Source organism: Typopeltis vanoorti, chromosome 25, assembly GCF_054136105.1.
Source record: "Typopeltis vanoorti isolate ZY-2024b chromosome 25, IOZ_Tvanoo_1.0, whole genome shotgun sequence".
In the NCBI taxonomy this organism is placed as follows: domain Eukaryota; kingdom Metazoa; phylum Arthropoda; class Arachnida; order Uropygi; family Thelyphonidae; genus Typopeltis; species Typopeltis vanoorti.
The window spans coordinates 66,180,601-66,188,389 of record NC_143573.1 but is presented as its reverse complement, the minus strand read 5'-3'; positions in this window follow the sequence as shown (position 1 = coordinate 66,188,389).

Genomic DNA, 7,789 nt, shown 5'->3' with positions numbered 1-7,789 from the left:
TTATTTATGAAACAAAGGCATATTACATGTAGTGAAGAAAGTATAATGTACATTACAGGTCAGTAAATATATCATTTGCTATTAATTTCAGTATTTATTTTCCAAGTAGCTTATGCAAGAAGTAGTTTTAGATTTTGCTAAAATTAAAAATAAGGTATTCTAAATTTAGTTCAAAAATATTAAGGCTTTTTGAAATATTTGCAGAACTATAACGAAATTGTACAGTTTTTACGAGAGTAGAAGTGAAAAATAATTCAAAGAATTTTTGATTCTTTGAAATGAATCAAAAATTTTGAAATGAATCAAAGAAATGCTAACAACTCTTTCGTAAGAGTTGTTAGCATTTTATAGCAAGCCAAAAACGTGATTTGGTTTTCTACAGATAAAATGAACAAGAGATGATCAGTCGCTTTGAGACATGAAAGATTCTGAAACTTTTCTCTCACCTTTTGGGAAATGATGTTCTTCCAACGTTACAGAGACCGTTGATTTACATAGGTGGGTAATGTGAGATTGTCCTAATAGTTTAGGCGTTCTGCCAGGATGTAAGATAGCGTAGAATGTTTATAATCCGGAGTCATTGTTAGGTTGCAAAAGTTATGTGAAGGAATTTTGGGAATTCTGTGAGTTGACGTTCGTGGTTGTGATTATTTTCGTCTTTGGAATAGCTAGTGCTTGATTTTTATTGCGCTATCTGCAGCTAATAAATATATTTTAAATTATAATATTTGCTTGTATCATCGCTTTAGTTCATCGGATAATATTTCCATGGAAGTTTGCAGCTTTGGTAAGTGTTTGTTTTTGTGTTTATCGATTGGCAGTTAATATTCGCCTCATAATCTAGTTTTGGTTTAATATCAGTCCAAAGGTGTTGTTTTTACAGTTTTACATGACAACTCTAAATGAAAATAAAAACATAACTGGGTAAATAATATAAAGAAACCGTTTTGTTTGGTTGGGGAGGGGGTGGTTAAAGATTGGACACTTGAAATAAAAATAATCAAGTTCAGGTAGGATTAAGCCTTCCCATACAGTTAAGGATACAGTTAGTAGCCTTAGAATGTATTGAGATTAGTTTGTGTAATAATTTAGAAGTGATCAGTGTCATACCAATCATTAACGTCACTGTAGCTTAATTTTTATCACTGTAAATAAATAGTTAAATAAAGAAAGCAGCTCTATGGTTAATATAGCTGCTTTCTTTAACTATTTATTTACAGTGATAAAAATTAAGCTACAGTGACGTTAATGATTGGTGACGCACAATACTCTGTTGAAAACTTAATCTCTTATCACTTTAAAGATATGAGACTGAACATGATAGGTTATTTTTATTGTACTTGTAATCAGTAAGATAAGTTTGGGGTCATTTTAGCAAATTATGTGAAGTGCTTAAAATAGCGTAATTTGAGGAACAGTGGCGCACCTGAGAAAAAAAGAAAGCGGGGGGGGGTATAACGTTTTCCCACAGGTCACTATTTTGATACCTCTCCAGAATGAGACATGTTTGACCAAAACAATACTGTTATTAACTAGGCCATTTGCAATAACTAATTTGGTATAAAACTGTTGTTAAAAAAAATAAACACATTTGTACAGTATGTACCAATGATTTAATTATATTGTGCAATTAAGTATACCAGATATTTATGTACACTTTAATTGCAGTAATGAAAGTGTTTAATCCTAAACGTGTTTTGTTTCTGAGATTTTATTAACATTTTTAGCTTTGAACTCAGGCAACCTTAGATGATTTTTTGTTTTTTCCAAGTTCAGAAATCGTCAAGAAATGTAAACATTAATACTCTTTCTTGAACTCTGTACAAGAAACTGTGTACACTATTCACTTTCTTGTAGAGTATAAAAAAAAAGTTTGTAAAATTCGAAGATGTAAAACATGCAAATATACCATACTAACGGACACATTTATTGGACTCGACGTTTGAAATCCGAGAGTTTAGACAGGAAGCTCTGTAAAAAGTATTTATGGACGAAAGGAAGTTTGTTGCAGAAAGAGAAGGGGGAGGAAGGAATGAAAGACAGTGAGAGAGAATGGGGACAAAAAATTGTCAAGGGGATGATGAGTCGATAAGTTTTAAGCAGTAAACGATACGTTGCAAACCGCAAGCAAATGTATATTTGCATAATTAGCGCCGCTTAGCCCTCAGTTGGTTTTCGAATTGCTGCCGTAGCGGCTAATTTATGATTTTTCTAACCACAAGCGAGGTTAGTCAAGTGTTATTGAATAAATGTGATTTGTACTGAGTCTTTGTAAGAGAAGCGACAGAATGGAAAATTAATTCGTATAAGTTATTCTGTATCCAGTTTTAAAATTTTCATTAATCATTAGATGGGAGAAATTCTCACAAAGAAAAGAGCCTCCAATTGTATCTTTTTTTAGAAGAGCATTTGCGTACCTTCCCAAACAGAAAACTGTGACAGAAAACAGCAGTGCATACTGTTCCTATTACACAATGTTATTTTCCCTATTGTATTGTACTACTCACAGATTGCAGTTAGAATGAACTTAACTGTAAATCAGAGGCGGCTAGTGCATAGGCACTGCAGCACCCCCAATTTTTCTCGACATATAAATATATTTATTAATTCTTTGGACTCCCTGGAGGTGTTATATAATAATAATATTTATTAATTTGTTTATATTTGCTTGTAATATTTAATTTTATCATCAACAATCCTATACAATTCTCTTATTTTGTATAAAAAATAATAATCCATCTTGTAGCACTTAAGAGGGCCAAGGACGCTAGCAGCACTGTGTTTACCACATATTGCTACGCGCGCAAGCATATGCACGTCATAGTGAAATGCGAGCTATTAGTGTAATGAGGCACTGTCCTTCGCGCATTTCCACTGTTGTTTATATGCAGTTGGCGTCAGTAGTAGTGTTCGTAGTGCTTATCATGTTTACTCCGTCTCTTTAAATATTTGGACATTACAATTAAAGACATAACATTTGTTACAGTTTTTATTTCAGAACATTATTGGGGTTATGATAATGGATTTTATTTTTAAGTAATTTTGAATTATACCAAACTGTATAATTTTAACAATAAACAATATTTTTTAATTTTTACCATTTTTATATTTTATCCAAAAACGTGCACACTGTACTTACAATGTGTATGTATATCTCGAAAGTTGCAGCACCCCCACTATTTCAAGCCACGAGCCGCCACTGCTGTAAATAATGAATGTACAGTGTATTTTCAAATGCCTTTTAATTCCATAACCTTAATGACTATAACCCGAAATACATCATATATTAGCCATGGAAGAAACCAAATCTAGTTTATCACCTGCTCTATATACAAATCCATAAAGCGGGCGATGAGTGTAAGCCACTAGGGTAGGTAGGTCAACGAGCGGATTGATAAAGGACTGGATTGACTAAACAGCAATATTCTTCTGAGTAATGATATTCAGTGGAACTGTGGACAGCATTGGAAAATCGTGGGGAAGTTATTTATACACAAATATCAGAAGCGTTGAGAATGGAGTTTGTGCCTCGATAACACACGACTCATAAATTATTGCTGTCAGTGGGAAGTGGTTGGATGAAGATAAGGATCGTTGTTATTGTACTAGTATATGCTGCTCGTAGGCAGGCGCTATTATGCCGCCTCTAAATTCAAGCGAAATGTTATATTTCGCGGAGATACAAATTTTCCAGTTTTTGCTGCCTCCAAACTTGCAACTTCTAGGTATTGCCTTAGTTGCGTTATGGGTTACGACTATCCTTATGAGAATGATATATTAATGGAGATAATGATAGTTATAGAATTCCTGTGAAAACAAGGGACAAAACAGGGATAAAATTACTAATGAGCGCAGATGAATTTTGACCCTTCAGAGCAGCGATGCTCTTGACGCAATTTGATTCTTTTTTTAATAGAATTCGTTCCTTAATGGAAAACATTCCATTAAAACATTTAAGGGGTGTTAATAAGTGACTGGTAGGTGATAATCATGGGAGACTATGGAAGCTGGAAGAGCATTGGAAGGTGGGGATAATAAGGGAAGGAATTTTCTTCGCTTAATATGCAGAAGAAAGAATATGAGTGACAAGTTTTGTGGACGTGTGGAGCGAGTTTGATGGGCGAAAGGTCTTATACAAGATAAATGGTTTGCATCTGAATGGATTTGGTGTGTGGAGACTGGAAAAAGTGTTGCTGAATGAAGTGAAAGTGGATGTGCGGAATCAGGGAAACTAGAGCTATTGAAGGGGGGGGGGAGTGGATATGTAGATATCAGTGAGGCAGTCGAGTGTAAGAATGTGTATAATAAGCCGGAGCTAGTACGAAGGAAAACAAATCCGAATGGGATAGTGAGTATAAGGCATCAAGATAGGGATGGGACTAACATTCTTCTGCACCTCATGTATACTAATGCCAGGAGTATTAGGAACAAGAAGAATTTTTTGCCTTGGTTGGCTCTTCCAGGCCACAGGTCATTGGCATTAGTGAAAGATGGCTGACAGAAGATGATATAGCTAGTGGGATAGAATGTGAAGGGTATAGTGTGTTTAGGAAGGACAGAGAAAAGAATGGTGGGAGGAGTGTTATTGATGATAGCTGATGAACTGCAGCCAAGGAGAATTGAAGTTGAACTGCAGGATAGTGAAGAGAGCACATTTGAGGCTATTTGGCATGAGATTGAGACTGGTGGAACAAAATATACAGTTGGGTGCTGCTATAGACCAGGTGATGGAATAGATGGTGGAGATAGTATGCATAGACAAATTGATGAAATGAGTGGAAGGAGGGTAATTATTATGGGGGATTTCAACTATGGTAACATTGATTGGAAGGAGGAGAGGACACATGGGAGGAAGGAATTGGATTTTATGCAGTTATTAAGAGATAACTACCTGAGACAGCATGTAATGGAATATATTAGGGGTTCGAGAATGTTTGACCTAGTAACTGCATCTGAGAATTTGACTGTAATGAATATGACCACTTCTCACCAATTGGTGAGAGTGATCATAAGGTGGCTAAATGTGTGGAATTTTTAATTAAGAAAGGGTACATGTGGAATTATCGACCCGGTAAGTATGACAAGCTTAGGAGATTGCTTGGTTCAGTGCCATGCCATGTAAAACTGCAAGGGCTGCAGGTTGATAGTGCATGGGAAACGGTAAAGGAGCATTTGAAGGAGGTAATAGTTGACTGTATACCTAGAGGTAGTAAATCAAGTAGGTATTAAATGGATGAATAACACCATTAAGCTTGAGCTGCAAAAAAAAAAAAAAAAAAAAAAAAAAAGGAAACAACTGTGGAGGGAATTTAAGGAGAAAGGTGATCTGCAGGCCCATGAACAGTATAAAGCCCAGGCCAGAAGGGTAACGAGTGTGGTAAGAAAAGCAAAAGCGGATTATGAAAGGAAATTAGCCACACAAGCTAATGAGAATCCCAAACAGTTTTTTCGATATGCTGCAAGTAAAAGAAAAAATGTATACCGCAGAATGATTTTAAGGAACGCTGATGGTAGGGAGGTAACTGAATCAGTTGATATAGTGGAATTACTGAGCGAGCACTTTGCAAGAGTATATCATCCAGGTGGTGACATTGCAGGAATGAAGGAGCCAATAGCTTATACGGGAATTGAGGTGAATGAAATGGAGGTGAATAGTATATTACAAAGCCTTTATGTGAATACATCTGTGGGATTAGATGGTATACCAGCTCGGGTCTTACGTGAAGCCGCTAAAGAATTGTCAGTGCTCTTGACCATTTTATTTAATTTGAGTCTCGAGTCTGGGTTAAACCTGAGGGGGGTGGAAAGAGGCGGAAAATAGTTCCACTGCATAAAGGAGGTTCCAAGACTGCTGTTGCAAATTAACAACTGATCAGCATATCAGGAGCTGTTATTAAGGTTTTGGTGAAAGTAGTAAAGAGAAAATTACAGGAATGGATAGATGAAAATGGGATACTGTATGGGGGATAGCATGGTTTTGTGAGGGTAGATCATGCCTCACTAACTTGCTCACGTTTTATAACACAGTGAAGGCTGAATTGGATAAGGGTAATGGGTATACAGTGATACTGCTGGACCTTGCTAAGGCCTTTGACAGGATATATACTCAGCATATTGGGATGGAGAGATATCAGAGAGTAGTTTATTCAGGGGCAGAGTCCAAAAGACGACCTGTGACTAGTGGTGTGCCACAGTGTTCTGTTCTCGGACCACTACTATTTAATTTGTTCATTAACGATATAGGAAAGGATCTGAGAGGAACTGTTCATTTGTTTGCTGATGATGCAAAGTTGGGTAGAGCAATAGTGAATGCACACAATGTCAAAATTTTGCAGGATGATTTGGGTAGATAGATGATTTGGACTGTGCAAGGAGAATGGATGTCAATTTAATGTGGCAAAGTGTAAGGTTATGCATTTTGAGGTGAGAAGATTAGCAGTAGTATACCACATTGGTGGAACTGTACTCCAGGAGATTGACGAGGCCAGGGATTTGGGAGTGTTGTGCCCAAATCTGGGCGCTAGGGTTTTTTCTTGATGGGGAGGAGGTGGAGAGGATCCAGAGAAGAGTGACCAAGATGATAGCAGGTCTGTGGAATGAACCGTATGAGAATAGGTTGAAGATTTGTGGGTTGCAGAAATTGGTTGATAGGTGGAAAGGGGGTGATATGTTTGAGACATTCAAATTACTGAAGGGTTTCTATAAGATTAATTCAGAGGATATTTTTCAGAACAGGACTGGTGGTGGGAGGACTAGGGGTCATCCATGGAAACTGGGCAAGAGTGTGATTAGCAAGGGTGTTAGAGCTGGGTTTTTTACTTGGAGAGTGGTAAATGAGTGGAATAAGCTGCCAGGGTCTGTTGTGGGTATCATGACTGTGAATGAGTTCAAGGCAAAATATGATAGATACTGTGTGGATGTTAATCGTTGTTCTTGACATGATGTTTAGGGCCTCTCTCAATGAGTAAGGATTCCTTGGAGTTGGCCGTAATAATAAGTGCCAGAAAGAGAGTGAAAGACATAGTCATAACTTTGCCATTAGTTACTGCTTTTGTAATACAGTAATGAAGGAAATGCAATATTTGGCTTTCGAGGAATCTTTCTAAGGGCCTTTCAGTTAGTGAGTTGGCTCATGGGATATAAACATGGATTGCAGTTGGAGTTATGGCCAGAGCAGCTGATGTCAGTACATAATGTCTGAACTGCATATGTTCTCTGCATGTTTTGCAAGATGAATATGCCAAGTTGGAATCATGAGATGTTTTCCTATGAGACTGTTCATTCTTAGTTGAAAAACCTTTTATAAAGATTCCATGCATCCGAAATATGATTTGAAATGATTTTACAGTCAAAACTTTTAACTTAAAAATTTTTATTAGCTGAAAAATCATGACTAGTTTCGTGTATTTCTTTAGCAGTATTATTTTAAATTAATTTGGATGAAAAAGTAAAGAATCATTTACTACATAAAAGCTAATGTTAAAGGAATCGAAACGCTTAAGCAGTTTGTTATATAGCTAAACTTCTTTTTATTATCATAATTATTTTTTTGTAATTCTAGAAACCCATTCAAAACTAGCAGAGAAGTTTCAATTAATAAAGCTAGTTTTGCACTCAGTAGTCTAAATGTGGTTCAGATATTGGCTATAAACACATGACTCATTATATGTTCATTGACTAATTTCCAAGTAGTGTATATACATAAATTTAAATGTGTGTGCATATATCTGTAAGTTAATTCTGGAATTTGTGAAGAACCGTTTCCCATAAGAGGGATAATTTAAGTCTA